This window comes from Heterodontus francisci, chromosome 6, assembly GCF_036365525.1.
Source record: "Heterodontus francisci isolate sHetFra1 chromosome 6, sHetFra1.hap1, whole genome shotgun sequence".
In the NCBI taxonomy this organism is placed as follows: domain Eukaryota; kingdom Metazoa; phylum Chordata; class Chondrichthyes; order Heterodontiformes; family Heterodontidae; genus Heterodontus; species Heterodontus francisci.
The window spans coordinates 65,701,447-65,719,776 of NC_090376.1; the positions used below are offsets into that span (position 1 = coordinate 65,701,447).

The 18,330-nt window shown below is 43.5% G+C and overlaps 1 protein-coding gene across 3 annotated transcripts in view; it reads right to left on the reverse strand.

Moving 5' to 3' along the window:
* The window catches only part of LOC137371359 (PC3-like endoprotease variant B), a 906,432-nt gene that overhangs the window by 326,417 nt on the left and 561,685 nt on the right, over positions 1-18,330 (reverse strand). The gene's annotated exons all lie outside the window — the stretch shown is intronic.

Genomic DNA, 18,330 nt, shown 5'->3' on the forward strand with positions numbered 1-18,330 from the left:
GGATTTTTTTTGTTTCATGGAATATGGGTGTCGCTGGCAATGCCAACATTTGTTGCCCTTCCCTAATTGCCCTCGAGAAAGTGGTGGTGAGCTGCCTTTTTGAACCGCTGTAGTCCATGTGAGGTAGGTACACCCACAGTGCTGTTAGGGAGAGTGTTCCAGGTTTTTGACTCAGTGACAGTGAAGCAATGGCGATATAGTTCCATGTCAGGATGGTGTGTGGCTGGAGGGGAACATGCAGGTGGTGGTGCTCCCATGCATCTGCTGCCCTTGTCCTTCTAGGCGGTAAAGGTCGTAGGTTTGGAAGGTGCTGTTGAAGGAGGCTTGGTGAGTTGCTGCAGTGCATCTTGTAGATGGTACACACTGCTGCCACTGTGCACTGGTGGTGGAGGGATTGAATGTTTAAGGTGGTGGATGGGGTGCCGATCAAGCAGGCTGCTTGTCCTGGATGGTGTTGAACTTCCTGAGTGTTGTTGAAGCTGCACTCAGCCAGGCAAGTGGAGAGTATTTCATCACACTCCTGATTTGTGCCTTGTGGATGGAGTCAGGAGGTGGGTTATTCACTGCAGAATTAACAGCCTCTGACTTACTCTTGTAGCCAAAGTATTTATATGACTGAAATAAAAACAAGAAATGCTGGAAATACTCAGCAGGTCTGGCAGCATCTGTGGAGAGAGAAGCAGAGTAAAAGTTTCGGGTAAGTGACCCTTCTTCGGTTCCGAAGAAGGGTCACTTACCCGAAACTTTTACTCTGCTTCTCTCTCCACAGATACTGTCAGACCTGCTGAGTATTTCCAGCATTTCTTGTTTTTATTTCAGATTTCCAGCATCTGCAGTATTTTGCTTTTATTTATATGGCTGGTCCAGTTCAGGTTCTGGTCAATGGTAACCCACAGGGTGTTGTTAGTGGGGGATTCAGTATTGATAATGTCATTGAATGTCACGGGGAGATGGTTAGATTCCCTCTTGTTGGAGATGGTCATTGTCTGGCACTTGTGTAGTGTAAATGTGACTTGCCACTTATCAGCCCAAGCCTGAATGCTGCCCAGGTTGCAGATGTTGCTAATGGATACATACTGCTTCAGTATCTCAGGAGTTGTGAATGGTACTGCATATTGTACAATCATCAGCAAACATCCCCACTTCTGACCTTATGATGTAGGAAAGGTCATTGATGAACCAGCTGAAGAGGACACCGGAGGAATTCCTGCAGCAATGTTCTGGGGCTGAGATGATTGACCTCCAACAACAACAACAACCATCTTCCTTTGTGCTAGGTATGACTCCAACTAGCGGAGAGTTGGCCAAACAAAGCAGCACCAGGCCAAGCGAGGGAAAAGTCAGAAACCACAGGTTTTTTTGCTCCTGTTCTTTCAGTGTGCTGGAAGTGAAATTCAACTTTGGTGGGGGTGCAAAACAGATGGTAGCACATCGACAGCCATTATACATGCCACCTTATTATTCTTTCCATTGACTTCACTGCAAAGGAAAATTGAGCAGGTTATATAACTGGATCAATTAAGGATGTCAAGGCTTTAAAGAGGGTACAGAAGAATTGTTAGAATTATTTGAATTGTACCAGGGACAAAGGGCTTCAGTTACGTGGAGAGACTGGAGAAGCTGGGGACGTTCTCCTCAGAGTAGAGAAGGTTAAGAGGAGCAAAAACAAGAAATGCTGGAATCACTCAGCAGGTCTGGCAGCATCTGTGGAAAGAGAAGCAGAGTTAACGTTTCGGGTCAGTGACCCTTCTTCGGAACTGACAAATATTAGAAAAGTCACAGATTATAAGCAAGTGAGGTGGGGGTGGGGCAAGAGATAACAAAGGAGGAGGTGCAGATTGGACCAGGCCACATAGATGACCAAAAGGTCACGGAGCAAAGGCAAACAATATGTTAGTTCTTTCAACACACCATTAACATATTGTTTGCCTTTGCTCCGTGACCTTTTGGTCAGCTATGTGGCCTGGTCCAATCTGCACCTTCTCCTTTGTTATCTCTTGCCCCACCCCCACCTCACTTGCTTATAATCTGTGACTTTTCTAATATTTGTCAGTTCCAAAGAAGGGTCACTGACCCGAAACGTTAACTCTGCTTCTCTTTCCACAGATGCTGCCAGACCTGCTGAGTGATTCCAGCATTTCTTGTTTTTGTTTCAGATTTCCAGCATCCACAGTATTTTGCTTTTATTTTAAGGTTAAGAGGAGATTTGATAGAGGTGTTCAAAATCGTAAATGGTTCTGTTCGAGTAAAAGAAGGAGGACACAAATTTAAGGTAATTGGCAAAATAACAAAAGGTGACATGAGGAAATTTTTTTTTAATCAATGAGTTATTATGATCTGGAATACAGTGGCTGAAAGGATGGGGAAGCAGATTAAATTGTGATGTTCAAAAGGGAATTGGATAAATACTTGAAGGAAAAATTGCAGGGGTATGGGGAAAGAGCAGGGGAGTGGGACTTTTTGTAAGGTCTACCTCATGCATGATGGACAGAATGGCCTCCTTTGTGCTGTATCATTCTGTGATTCCATAACATTACTGGAGGCTGATCTGCTACCACTCATTTTGTGCCTTTGCCAAAACAAAATTAGCCCCTAATGCCCTCATGAAACATTACTGGCAAACACTTCACAAGTCAGATCGAAAGATCAGTGCATCACCACTGTGTGCCATCTTAGCGATGAAAATGACAAGGTTCTTCTTGTTTCCTAAATACCAAAGAAAAGGTTTGCTGAGCAGCCTTTTGTGAAGAGAATATCCATTGAAAATGACTAAGTGCAAATCATGTCAATCATCCACCAAAGGACTTTGCGGCGTTTTTGCAACTGAACACTCCCTTCCAGCTTTTAACAAAATAGACAAGAATCTGAAAATATTCTAAATCCAGCCCATAAACCTACAAATGGCATAGCACGCATTTAATGTCCCTTCTGGTGTTAGTATGGCTGCTTCAGGTGACTCTACATCTCCAACAGTCACTGTTGGATACATCTGTGATGCTTGGTACAGCAAAACATCTGCTCTTCCCACGTCCACTTGGAGATGCCATCTAAATTATGTGAGTGAATTTTTTTTTTTAGATATGACTCATATTTATTGACCTATACACAGACATAGCTGTGATATTTTTGTTTTGATTATATACAACCTTCAAACTCCAATTTAGGGTCAAGTACTAAAAGCAGATAAATGTAACAGCTAATCCACATTTCTGGTCACTTTCAAAGTCTGTAATCATGAAAATTATTGTCAGAGAATAGGACTGGACCAGATTATGGTGGCTGGAGATGGAATCAGTGTCAGGCAGCAGCAATTTACATAATAATGGGTTCTGAGTGTTTCATCAGCACCTTTTGTTTGCTTAGTGTGCAGTGCTACAGTAAATTGTAAAAAAGTCATTTCTCTGCAATCAGTTGCACAATATCAACAGTAAATAAAGGAAAAGGAAAATAAATTCTGATTAAAGGAATAAACAAAAGCAGTTAAGATCGATCTTCTGTGACATATTGACTACTCAGATCAACTGAAAAATTTTCAGCATTTAATCATGGCTCTATATTGCCATTTTCCGAAATGCAAATTGTTGAGATGTGTGCATTTACTGGACATCACACAGCAGTAATCAGACATTCTGCCCCGCAAGTGAATTGTTTTGATTAATGCAATATTAAAATTTATTTCTTGTAACGTAAAATATAATTGCCACACAATAGCAAATGCACTCCCAAAGAACTATTACAAGTAAACACTACTTCCATGCCCTGGCTACTCACACCATCGCTCTCCTGGCAACAGTCTGAGATTAAGCCAGTCTGTTCACAAACTTGGTGTCACATTTGACTCATAGATGAGCTTCTGACCTCATATTCATGCCATCACTAAGACCGCAGATTTCCGCCTCCACAACATTGCCCGACTTCGTCCCTGTCTCAGCTCATCTGCTGCTGAAACCCTCATTCATGCCTTCGTTACCTCTAGACTTGAATATTCCAACGCACTCCTAGCTGGTGTCCCACATTCTACTCTCTGTAAGCTTGTGGTCATCCAAAACTCTGCTGCTTACGTCTTAACTCGCACCAAGTCTCGTTCCCCTATCATCCCTGTACTTGCTGACCTACATTGGCTCCCAGTCATGCATCGCCTTGATTTTAAAATTTGCAGCCTTTTTTTCAAATTCCTCTATGGCCTCGCCCCACCCAATCTCTGTAATCTCCTACAGCCCCATAAGTCTACAAGATATCTGTGCTCCTCTAATTCAGGCCTCTTGTGCATCTCTGAATTTAAATGTTCTACCATTGGTGGCCCCGCCTTCAATTGCCTAAGCCCTAAGCTCTGGAATACCCTCCCTAAAACTCTCTGCCTCTCTACCTTGCTTTCCTCCTTTAAGACACTCCTTAAAACCTACCTCTTTGACCAAGCTTTTCATCATCTGACCTAATGGCCGGGATTTTGTGTAGCTTCGAGGCGGAGCGGCGGGCACAGAGTATCACGATGGGGAGGCCTGTCACCGCCCCATCGCCTAGTGATCTTCCCAGGGGGCAATGGCCTTCCCTCCTAGAGGCCAATTAAGGCCCTTAAGTGGCCTATTAAGGGCCTCTTCCCATTGCCGCTGGGATCTTACCAGCGGCGTGAGTGGGGGGTGGGGGGAGCGTGGGCCTCCACCACACGGGGAGGACACCTTGTAACACGAGGCATCCTTCCTGCAGGCTTGGTGGGGTGGTCCCTCCTTTGTGAGCAACTTGTGGTGAGTTGTTGTTTCAGTAATTCAGACAATTGTGTGCAGCTGTCACCCTTTTCGGACACCCTAAATCCGTCAGTCACCTTTGTCACTCTGCAGCTTCTCTACCATCACTTCCCTGGATCCTCTAACATAATTTATTCGATGAAAGTCACCTCCTGCTCCCTCAATCCCTTTTACACCTATTACCTGAGTACTCAAATACCCATCCCAGCCCCAATTCATGCAATATTGTGAGACGTTTTTGGCTCCCTTGGTTTAGATACAGTTATTCTCCCTTTCGAAACATCATTATGCCCTCCTCAAATAGCCTACCTTTGATTTAACCTCTCAAATAATCATTTGAAAAGCCTATTTTTGAAAACCTCCATTCTCACTGACTACAGTATCATTTCTCACCTCCCTTTTTCCCTGAAGTCCTTGGATTTGTTGTCACCTCCCAGCTCCATGCTCACATTTCCCACGACTGTATGTTTGAATCTCATCGGTTGAATTTCTGCACTGTTTATAGTACTAAAAGTGCTGTGATGAAAGTCAATACCTTCTGTCCACATTATCACTCTTTTTCCACCCTGCCTTCTCGACAGTTGACCATACCATTCTCATCCATAATCTCTCTTCTATGGTCCTGCTTTTTGCAACTGCCCTTGAGTGGTTCAATACATACCTGTTTCAACACAGCCAGTGCATCTCTAGCAGTAACCTCTCCTTCTGTCTTCAAGTGGTCACCTTCAAAATCCACCAGGGATCTATCTTTTGGCCTCTCTGCCTTCTCATCTGCATGCTGCTCTCCGGTAACATTGTTTACAGGCATTGGGCCATTCCCCTATCTATACTGGTGACAGTTACACCTATACACAACTACCCATGACCACCTCTGTGCTATCAGACTGACTGATAGATGAGCAACAATTTCCTCCAATTGAATATGATGGAGCCAAAAGCCAATATTTCCACAAACACTATCTCTAATGCACATGCTTGGCACTGACTCCAGCCGTCTCCCTGATTGAACAAAGCTGTAAATTATCCTGGCATTCTGTTTGACTCAGAGCTAACTTCCAATCTCATACCTAATGCATCACCAAGGCTGTTTACCTTCAGAAACACTGTCGCCCCCATCCCACCCCTCCATTTTACCCCCATTGCAGCAACAACCCTTATCCAAACCTCAGGACTTCATTTCTGAAATTTCCTTCTTGCTGAACTCCAAAAAATCCGAATCATCTGAAACTCTACCGTCCACATCCTGTCCCACTCATCCTTCAACCCAATTCTCACTGTCCTGTTTTGCTGTCCTGTGATGCATCGAATTGAAAGTTCTTATCTTCATCTAAAAATCCCTCTATTGCCTTTTATCACCCTTCCTTTGCAATTTTCTTTGACTGCAAGCCCTCTCCCTCATTCACTAGTCTTCTGATTTTGGTGTCTCATGCATCTCCTCCTTCACTCCACTATTATCAGCTGTATTTCCAGTTGACTTGATCCAGCTCTCTCAAATTCTCTCTCTACATCCTTCCACCTCTTCCCTACCTTCAAAACCTTCTCAAAATCCATCTCTTTGACCAACCTTTTAGTCACCTCTTATACTCCTTTTCCTTCCTCTAGTGCAATTTGTTGTTGTTGATGAGGTTTTCCAAGAAAGGGTCTTTAGAACTGTTCTTATTACAATTGCTGTTTCTGAGAATTGAGACCTAAAGACTGATTATGCAATTCACTGTGCTGGGACTGCTTCTCATGAAGTACTGCATGTGCCTTTGCTGAAATGAAAACTGACCTTGTACAATAATGCAAGGGCAGTTCATTTAAATATTTCTGTGGCACTGCTGACATGTAGTGCACGACATGTTGAGAGTACCAAGTGGTCAGGGGTTGAATGTTGGGTGCGACATTAAGTCCCCTCACATTTAAAAAATAGGTACAGCAGGAAGGGGATATCAAGGAGAGGGCATCCCAAGAGCTAATTTTCCTTCTTTTCCAATAATATTTTTAAAATGAAAGTATTTGCAAAAATTACAAACTTGCTTATGTGTATTATGGAGGCAGACTTCAGAGTTTCTAAACAGATAGTTCCATGACCTGAAACTGCATGAAAACTTATTTACCTTAACGGGGAGTTATGATTCAAAATGAGAGCATCCTCCTTAAACAAAAAAAGGTCCGAGATGCACAAAATACACAAAGGTCAGCAGTGGGGTGACAGCAATTGATCTGAGGGTATCTGACCAGGAACTGGAAGAATCAGCTACTGTGCCCACTCTTTTTTTGATTTATTCGTTTGGGGGATGTGGGCATCGCTGGCTAGGCCAGCATTTATTACCCATCCTTAATTGCCTTTGAGAAGGTGGTGGTGAGCTGCCTTCTTGAACTGCTGCAGTCCATGGGGTGTAGGTACACCAACAGTGCTGTTGCTGTGACTTCTGCTGGAAAGTGCCTTCGTGTGGGCATCAATTGAGGACAGGACTGAGTTAAATGTGCCTCCCACTCTATGGTTGGATAGTCTGATGATACACCCGATCTAGACTCACAATGACTTCTTCAGTGACGTGTTTGTGCCCCAATGTAAGTTGCCTCTTTCATGAGAAAGGAGAAGGGGAGAGAAAAGGTAAAATCTAATCTTTAAAAAAACATAAAATTGTTAGATGTTCTAACCTTTGACTAGGCATGGTCTAACACAATTATTGTCCTAATTCATCAAACCATATTTCATTTTTACCACAAACTAAGGCCAGAATTCTCAGGTTTGATATAAACATTTTCAAAGTTATCCAGTCATTCCATTTTATTTTGCTTCTAACTGTGATATCAATTTGACTAAATGTGAACATAAAATGTACTTAAGATTTGCAAATAATTATTAGAAATGCTGAGGGACATTTGGTTTTGATGAACTCTTCATTTCACATAAACATCTACAACTATCCTGCTGCTTTAACTTTACTTCCAGTTGTTTTATTATGTTCAGGACTGTCAGCAGGAAGCACTATAAAATTCTTATTGGAGGCACTGAGATATTTCCTTGTGTACACACCAAACTTGCTTTTGTTGCTAAACAAGTTAAGGCAGGTTTTAAAATCAGACTTGTAAAATCTCTGATTTCAAGGGACCAAAACAGCCATCAGTGCAGACAGTAAATCTCCATGTCGGAGGAAACACATCATGGCTTTCAATAAGTACATATGCCAAATAAATAAGAGGAATTAAATACCATGAAACCTTTAGAAACCAGGGTGCAAGAAAACACATAGCAGGAGGGAAGCATCCGGCAAAATGGCAACTAGTTAGCAGCTGCCACTATGACCTCTTACTGCATCCATGGCAACTAGGCTAAAGATGGAGTTCAGTTTTATTATTTTCACACCCACAATGTCAAGCTTGTGAATCCCAGTGCTATTTTGTAGCTGAAATCAGTAGACAGATCTGTGTTCATTGGACCAGTGCCGATATCCTTTAGCTAATGAGTGCAATCATCACTTTCTTGCCAGAAACTGCTGCATGAGGAGATAATATGTACTATAGTAATATTTACCCAAAACATGATGAAATGGTCACAGAAAGGAGCAAAACCTTAACTCGAAGCAGAGCTGTTTCTACTGCCTGTGTTATTTGATCCATTTGTGGTTTTAATTTGGCTACCAATTTTACAAGCATACGAACCACAATATTATGGTATGTTGGAATTACAGTCTAGCTTTCTAAGGGAATATTATTTCAGAGACTTTGTAAGGAGAAGCACTGATAACACAACAATAGAGAAGGACACAATGGGCTGAATTTTTCTGCTCAAAATTGTTTGACAAAGATCTACAACTATCCTGCTGCTTAAATTTTACCTCCAGTTGTTTTATTATGTTCAGGATTGCCCAGGAAGCACTATAAAATTGTTAATGGTGATACTGAGATTTTCTTGCGTACACAACAAAATTGTTTTGTTGCAAAATAAGTTAAGGAGACTTTTCAATCAGACTTACAATCACTAATGTGAAGACAGCACCAAAACTATTACTGCCCACAGTATCTAAAGGCAAATGAGACTGGGAGGCCTACCACTGCATCCTCACTCATATTAGCAGCGCTCTAAATTTCCCTCCCTTCCCCATTGCAGAGAAGCCAGCTGTCTGCTATTTACCACCCTAGTGCATTGAAATGGCAGGGATGGGGGCTGGGAAACCAGGTCGATTTTGCTGCTTTCCCCTTTGACTGCTGTTCATCCCAGGGACCACCAGGAGATTGGTAACAATTGGACCTGGAACAGTGGCAGTAGGACACTCTGAAGAATGTCAGAGTCAAACGTCATAAGAGTGGGCTCCGCTCCTTTTCTTAAGGCCACTCTTGTTTGCTTAAATCATGAAAAGCCTTGCATGGATTCATCTTTCACCCCCTCCACAAAATCTGCAGCCTTGCCATCGATCCCATCCCCTTCTCTGTCCAGGTTATTGTCTCCGGTTGGACTGGACTGTTTGCAACCTCACAGTCCTATTAACATGCAAGATCAGCTAACAATCCCACATCCTCTCCATAACAAAGATTGCCTACTTCCATCTCTGGAACATCATCCATCTCTGACCTCAGTCTATCTGCTGCTGAACTCTTCATGCACGCTTCGTCAGTTCCAGACTCACTATACCAACACCCTCCGAGCAAACCTCCCATCCTCCAGCCTCCATGATCTTCAGCTCATCTAAAACTTTGCTAACTGTATCCTACCCCCATCAAGTCCCGCTGCCCATCACCCCATCCTCCTATATTGGCTCTCTGTCTCCCTGTGCCTCCACACTAAAATTCTCATTTTGTATTTACATCCATTCAGGGTCTTTCCCCTCTTTCTCTGTAACCTCCTCCAGCCCTACAACCACTTGAAGGTGCGGTAAACAGTGAGGATGATACCAGCCGACTACAACAGGACATAGATAGGCTAGCAGAATGGGCAGACATATAACAGATGGAATTTAATACAGAGAAGTTTGAGGCAATGTATTTTTGCAGAAGGGATAGGGAGAAGCAATATAGACTTAATGACACCATTCTAAAGGGTGTGTAGGGACAGAGAGACCTGGGGTTCATGTGTATAGATCTTTGAAAGTGGCAGGGCATATTGAGAGAGCAATTAGCAAAGCATATAGGATCTTGGGCTTCATAAATAGAGGTATTGAATACAAAACCATGTGCGTTACGCTGAACCTTCATAAAGATCTGATTAGGCCACAACTAGAGTATGGCGTTCAGTGATGTCACCACACTTTAGGAAGGATGTGAGGGTCTTTGAGAAGGTACATTGCAGATTTTGCAGAATGGTTCCAAGGATGAGGGATTTTAGCTACAAGGTTAGGATGGAGAAGCTGGGGTTATTCTCCCTGGAGCAAATGAGATTGAGAGGAGATTTGATAGAGGTGTACAAGATTATGACAGGTTTGGATAAATTAGATAAAGAAAAGCTGTTCCCATCAGCTGATAGCACAAGGACTAGTGGACATAGATTTAAGGTTTTGGGCAAGAGATGCAGGGGGCCATGAGAAGAACTTTTATATGTAGTGACTGGTAATGACCTAGAACTCGCTGCCTACAAAGTGGTGGAAGCAGAGACTATGACTTCAAAAGGAAATTGGATGGGCACTTGAGGGAAATAAACTTGCAGGGCTATGGGGATAGAGTAGGGGAATGGGGCTGACTGGATTGCTATACAAAGAGCCATGGTCTTGATGGGCTGAATGGCCTCCTTCTGTGCCGTTATGACTCTACGGGCAGGATTTTAAGCCCATGCCTGGGCTGGGAACAGTGCTGAGTGGGAGTTAAAAATAGTACTGCCAGCTGGCGTGCCAGTTTCCCAGTTCCATCCTGCCTCTGAGCCATTTCTGCGGAGACAGGATGGTGGGTGTCAGGGCAACCTGCCCACACTCGGCGGGTAGCGAACACAGCTCAATAAGAGCCTATTGAGGCCAATTAAAGGAGGCCAACTAGGATTTTCCAGTCAGCCTGCAGGTGGTAGGGATTAATTTAGGTGCCTGGAGGTGGCCTCCCGGTGGCAGGCCGGGACTGCCAGTGCTCCAGTCAGGCCTAGAGGCCCTCCCTGCCTGCCTGCGTCCAAGAGCAGCTGCAGGCCACCCTATAGAGGGGTCACCTCTCTCCCTCCCTCCATCATCCCCCACCCACTGTGGTGGCCTGGCTGCAAGATCCATTTTTTAATTTAAGTTTAAAGTGTCCACTTCCTTACTTAGCCTCTATTGCAGTCTGCTTCTTCTTTCAAGCTGGAAGGCCTCTGATTGGCTCTCCAGCTTTGAGAGCCTGCCAGCCATCCTTAATTAGACAGTGAGTCCACCCTCTGGCCATTAATTGGCTGCCCAGATGAAAATCACAGTGAATGACTGTTACCCCCGGGGTGGGTTCGGGACCCGGAAACAGTCCCGACCTCTGTTCCCCACCACCATCCACCTGCCCCGGAGGGAAAATCTTACCCATGGCTCTATAATGTATGAGGTTTTCTATATAATGCACACAAGGAAGCTGTTTGTAAGTCTGTTCACCCTTTGAAAGCTTTGGACAACTACTGTTCAAAGGGGTTGATTTTGACTTTTGGGTAAATTACTGATAGAACGCTCCGGCTGGTTGGCTGCACACGAAAGCAGAGGTAGCCATGATTTTAAGGCCCTGTCCTCATTTATATCCGATTGCCCATCTGCATAGCACCAAACGTGCATCTTGATGCAGCTCGCCATATTGAAGCCTACCAGTTTTGGACTGTCCCACTCAACAGCATTGGGGAAGGGGAAGGGGAGGTTCTGGGTGGTCATGGCCCAGATTATTTTGGGGGGATCTGGTAATACATTTGTGCCAATTTGACCTCAGACAACACATTTTCTGTTTCATTTAATTTGAGTGATATCAAGTCACTTATTATACTCCAGTAGCATGTGTACTTATATCAATATGATTGCTATGCATAATTACAGCAAATGACTGTGAACCAATTTATAAACACCGCATTTTCATTAGGTCCAAACTTTCATTTCACGAAAACAACATTAATTCGTGAAATAAATGCACAAAATTAGTGCAAAATTATTTACCTCCTAAAATGGCAATGTATGTATATTCCTATTGCACATATTTTGTTGTTTTACCCCGTGAAGCCCCTGTACTCTTCTTACTGAGTGCCTACTTGTTCCTAATTGTGACTCATTTGATGCCCTATGGAAACTGTATCATGGTTAGAAAGATTCACATCCAAATGGGATGTGTCATTGTGAGGGGGAGGGGGGGGGTGGTGAAAAGATAAAGGCAGCAGTGATACTGATTCATTTCTGTGTCTCACAAACAAGTACCTTGACTCATCTTCATTGATGGCTAAACATCACTCCAGGAAGTTGTGGAAACATCCTATTTGCCATCATAGTTAGAATTTTTTTTATTCATTCTTGGGATGTGAGCATCACTGGCAAGGCCAGCATTTATTGTCCATCCCTAATTGCCCTTGAGAAGGTAGTGGTGAACTGCCTTCTTGATCCACTGCAGTCCATTTGTGTAGGTACATCAACAGTGCTGTTAGGAAGGAATTTCCAGGATTTTGACTTAGCAACAATGAAGGAATCGCGATATAGTTCCAAGTCAGGATTAGTGTGTGACTAGGAGGGGGAGGGGAACTTGCAGGTGGTGGTGTTCCCATGCATCTGTAGCCCTTGTCCCTCTGGGTGGTAGAGGTCACGGGTTTAGAAGGTGCTGTTTAAATAGTTTTGGTGAGTGGCTACAATGCATCTTGCATTGTAAAAAACATTAAAACATAAAAACCTTACCAAAAAAACCTCCAACGTGTTGGCCTATAAATTAATTTGGGCCAGTATTCTAGCACCAAAGCCAGCACCCAAAGGCAAGTGCTCGAAGATCACATAGAATTGGTCTTCGGGCCTCATCTAACTAATGGGAGTGAGCTGCCAGTGCCTGTTGTGCATCCAGGCAGCTCACCCAACTGAAGAATTGAATTCCTGGCTGCCTCCCATGCTGGCAGCAGCCCTCGATCAAGTCCTGAGGAGGTGGGCTTGGAGGACACCTTGAGGGGAGCATGTTACAGCTGTCAGCAGCGCCTATTCCTCCTATTTTCACAACAATTTAAAAACAATAATTAAACTTACATACTTATCGGTGGTGGCTAGATAGGCCAGATCAGTGTCTAGAAAACATGAACAGGGCAGGCCAGCCCATTTTCCCAGAGGGGCCCTAAAACAGGTGTTAGGTCCCTCATTAACATATGGAAAGGGCCTAGCTGCGACAGATGCCTGAAAATGATCCAAAGCAAACATGTCTAACTTTTTCATGCGTCCTTGGGACTCAGGGTCTTGGTGACCAAAATTGGGCTTTGTTGCGCTCATTTTATGGCCATAAAATAGATGCAATTGCACCCCCTTGAATCTAATGTTCCCTGTTTTGACAATAATATTTTGCAACTGCTCAGGCAGTCATCCACCTGGTTGAACGGATTAAATTCCTAATATCTGCAAAGGCTTTCTTTATAAATGATTATCTTGTCTCTCCAAAATTTTAAAATCCTCTCCTCGGAAATGTTTTAAGAGTTAACCCAGTCAGAGCTCTTTCAAGACTGCCCTTATGTTGCTGCATCCATGAGATGCTGAGGGTCATATTCAAGCTACTCAGTCAGATGACATTCCCTCCAAATTGGAATGAGGTACAACTATTTCCTAATCATAGATCTCAGAGATAGAGCTTCAATATTCTTGAATCATATTCTGTTGCGACTACAACATTCTTGCCGATGTGATCATTGCTGCTCATACCCTATCTGTTCTTTTACAGTTACCACAAGCCTACAATGATTCATACAAACATACTGCAATGGAGCATAAGGCTATTTTATGTGCTCAAGCTTGGTGTGGGGCTTGAACCAACATTCTACTGACCCAGGGATAAAGGTGATCCCTATTGAACCAAGCTAACAAACAAGAGGTCACAAGCTTCATTTCTATCTTGTTTAAATACTCAACCATAATTATTGCTGACCTCTGCTGATTAGATGTCTTAACCATCTTTATTACCCTATGAAGCATTATATCAAAATATTAAGTGTTAGCATCTTGTCAGCAAATGTTATCACCACTGAACTTTCTAAAGTGCCTTTAGGCCAGCAAATCCAAATATAGGACCATATTTTATTTTTAAATATGCTCAATATGAATTTCTAGGATGTGAGTTTTCTTGTCTGACTGTGGACCAGGTGTTCACTGACTGTGAGGTGTTTCCTGTCTGAAAGAATGAAAGAAGGCTGACTCCATCAATTTTTCTGGGGCAGGCCCATAGTTAATTGTTTCAGTGATGTAATGACCTCCCAATTGCAGCGTGCTTATACTGGGTTTGGATATCTCATGCTGCTGCAATATAGTCCTCTAGATGAAACTTAACGGGGAGTTGCATTAAGTGTAGTAAAATTTTAAAAATAAATCAAACTATTTCAATTCTCAAGAGGAAGAGAGAGATGCTGCAGTAACACACCAGGCACCATTTTCAATTGTTTCCTGGGAAATACCATTGGAGCAAATGCAGCAGACGATGGTAACCTTCTGTGGCACTCCAAACCACTGCCTAAACAGGAGAAGAGCACAGAGTGCTTAACAGGCAGTTATGCAAGGCATGCCAATGCAAATGCCACCAGATTAGTCAAAATGGGCTTATCAATCAGTTCCTGGTATGAATTAACTATTCAAAATATGCATAGTACAATATGCTTGCTTCTCCTCACATTATCATAAAGTCCTTTCAGTGCTTACTACACATGGGAATTCTGCAGCAGGACACACTTTGCATCAAAAACTTAGATCTATGAGTCCTCCTTTACTCTTGTCCCCAAATATCCTTACATCTGAATGTCACTGCATGATGCGTATACATGTGATTATACCCACTATGTGCTATAGGATGGCACTTGATCATAATGGTAATCCTTCAAATTCTCAACTGTTCTCAGTTTACCGGACTTGACATGCTCTGCAGCTGCAGACAGGGCAGAGCCAGCAGCTGTGTCATATTGCGAGTTATCTCACTCCCAAGAGGCTCCCTCCGACATACAGCATCCAGTCACCTTACTCACTCATACTACAGCGGGGAACGCCTAGAAGTAGCAGTACATTAGCATCCAGAATGCTCAAATCATACCGAATCAACAAATGGGAAAACACCAGAATGCTAAACTCTAGATAGATACACGCATCACTTTTAGCATTTAATTACACTTCAATTCAGCTGTGTCCAAGCATGATGCTTAGTAGAGTGATGGCTAATGATTCAGCAGAGGGAAGCAGTTGAATCCATACTTAAGATGCAGTATTTTTGCAGTGTAAGTGAGGGTTTATTTTGCCATGGAGCAGTGAAGACACAGAGATGATTATTGTATGATGGCATGCTTATGAGAAGGTCTTACTTATTAGAGTCCAGTGTACAACTCCAGTAAAGTATAAAGATGCTTTGAGACAGATCTCTTGCTTCTTCCTATTAATGTTGCTTGCATTCTAGATGTGGAATAGTTGTTCTCTTCCTCCACCTACTTTATGTTTATGCCTTGTCATGTGGCAAAGTTGTGCAGTAAATAATGATGATCTAGGAGACTTTTGCTGATCTCTGCTGGAGCACCCCACCCTTGACTTATCAAAGCATCTGAAGCATTGCTTTCCACAGTGTGTTTGATTATAATTCTTGTGGCACTGTGCCCTTAGTGAAGTTGTGACTCACTGGTATTCATGGTTGCTTGAGAATTGTCGACAGCCATAGCTCCAGTGTGTAGCCTTGGTGAACTAGCAGCCAACCTTGCATTCTTCTTTCTGGATCAAATAATGGACTAGTAGTTCCACATCTGTACTGGAGTTTGACTGAACTCTGATAACAGCATGTGTACAACTTAGTCACAGGTTCTCTAGTGAAGCAGAATCTCCAGGGACACAATTCCTCAGACAAATCCAGAAAAGTACTCTGGTGTTGATAGATATGAGTTGGAGGGTAACAAACCCGTGCCCCTAGCCAAGCTGTTCCAGTACAGCTACAACACTGGCATCTACCCGGCAATGTGGAAAATTGCCCTGGTATGTCCTGTCCACAAAAAGCAGGACAAACCTAACCTGGCCAATTACCGCCCCCATCAGTCTACTCTTGATCATCAGTAAAGTGATGGAAGGGGTTGTCAACTGTGCTATCAAGCGGCACTTGCTCAGCAATAATCTGCTCACTGACATTCAGTTTGGGTTCCGCAAGGGCCACTCAGCTCCTGACCTCATTACAGCCTTGGTCCAAACATGGCCAATAAATAGCTGAACTCCAGAGATGAGATGAGAGTGACATCAAGGCAGCATTTGACCGAGTATGGTATCAAGGAGCCCTAGCAAAACTGGAGTCAATGGGAATTAGGGGGAAAACTCTCCGTTGATTGGAGTCATACCTAGCGCAAAGGAAGAGAGTTGTGGTTGTTGCAGGTCAATCATCTCAGTCCCAGGACATCACTGCAGGAGTTCCTCAGGGTTGTGTCCTAGGCCCAATCACCTTCAGCTACTTCATCAATGACCTTCCTTCCATCATAAGGTCAGAAATGGAGATGTTCGCTGATGATTGCACAATTTTCAGCACCATTCGCGACTCCTCAGATACTGAAGCAGCCCGTGTCCAGATGCAGCAAGACCTGGGCAAGATCCAGGCTTGGGCTGATAAGTGGCAAGTAACATTTGCGTCACACAAGTGCCAGGCAATGACCATCTCAAACAAGATAGAATATAACCATCTCCCCTTGATGTTCAATAGCATTACCATTGCTGAATTCCCCATTATCAACAGCCTAGGGATTACCATTGACCAGAAACTAAACTGGACCAGCCACATAAATACTGTGGCTACAAAAGCAGGTCGAGGCCGAGAATTCTGCGGTGAGTAACTCACCTCTTGTCTCCCCGAAGCCTGTCCACCAACTACAAGGCACAAGTCAGGACTGTGATGGAATACTCTCCACTTGCCTGGATGGGTGCAGCTCCAACAATCACTCAAGAAGCTCAACACCATCCAGGACAAAACAGCCCGCTTGATTGGCACACCATCCACCACCTTAAACATTCACTCCCTTCACCACCAACGCACAGTGGCAGCAGATGCACTGCAGCAACTCATCAAGGCTCCTTCAATAGCACTTTCCAAACCTGCGAGCTCTACCACCTAGAAGGACAAGAGCAGCAGATGCATGGGAAACCACCACCTATAAGTTCCCCTCCAAGTCACACACCATCCTGACTTGGAACTATATCGCCGTTCCTTCATTGTCAGTGAGTCAAAATCCTGGAACTCCCTTCCTAACAGCACTGTTAGTGTACTTACACCCAAGGGCTGCAGCAGTTCAAGAAGGCAGCTCACCACCACCTTCTCAAGGGCAATTAGAGATGGGCTATAAATCCTGGCCTAGCCAGTGATGCCCATATCCCATGAACAAATAAATAATTTTTAAAAATCTATGGTAAGTACACCCCTGGCACAATCTCACCTTCTAGACATCTTTCCTTTGCTTCTGTGCATTTCTTCTTCCTCCAAATAACAAATGCCATGATCACCCAGTGGGACAAACCAGTTGGCTTAAATTTTTCCCTCCTAGGAAATACTATTAGCAAAACCCATGCCACAGAATGAATCTTGACCAATAGTGCCGAACGAATGTAAAAATAAAACCATGAATAATGTACCCTTACTGTAGCATAAAAACTGAGAAACACAAAAAAATGACACTCCAATTGTTAATCTTCAGGGCTGTGATGACAGATTCTACTAACCCTGGACATTCATTTTGGATGTGATTGATGTTGGTGTCGAAGACATGGTACTGCTTGGCTTGTCATTTATCTCCTCTCAGTTGGACAAAAAAGATCCCGTGACACTATTCGAAGAAGAACTGCTAAGTTCTTCCTGTTGCCCTGGCCAGTATTTACCTTTCAACCAACATCACAACAGAAGATCTGTTATCTGTCATTATCAAATTTCAGTTTGTGGGTCCTTGCTGTGTGGATATTGCTGTCATTTTTACTATATTATAACTGTGACTACACTTCAAATGTACTTCATTGGCTGTAAAGTACTTTGGGAAGTGGCGGCACAGTGGCGCAGTGGTTAGCACCGCAGCCTCACAGCTCCAGGGACCCGGGTTCGATTCCTGGTACTGCCTGTGTGGAGTTTGCAAGTTCTCCCTGTGTCTGCGTGGGTTTTCTCCGGGTGCTCCGGTTTCCTCCCACAAGCCAAAAGACTTGCAGGTTGATAGGTAAATTGGCCATTATAAATTGTCACTAGTATAGGTAGGTGGTAGGGAAATATAGGAACAGGTGGGGATGTTTGGTAGGAATATGGGATTAGTGTAGGATTAGTATAAATGGGTGGTTGATGTTCGGCACAGACTCGGTGGGCCGAAGGGCCTGTTTCAGTGCTGTATCTCTAATCTAATCTAAAAATCTAATCTAAGTCTTGAGATCATGAAAGGTGCTATATAAATGCAAGTTATTGTTGGTTGTACATTACAACATGAGGGCCATTATTCCTTTGGCTCACAGGAATAAAAAGTTGTACGTGCCAAACTAGGAAA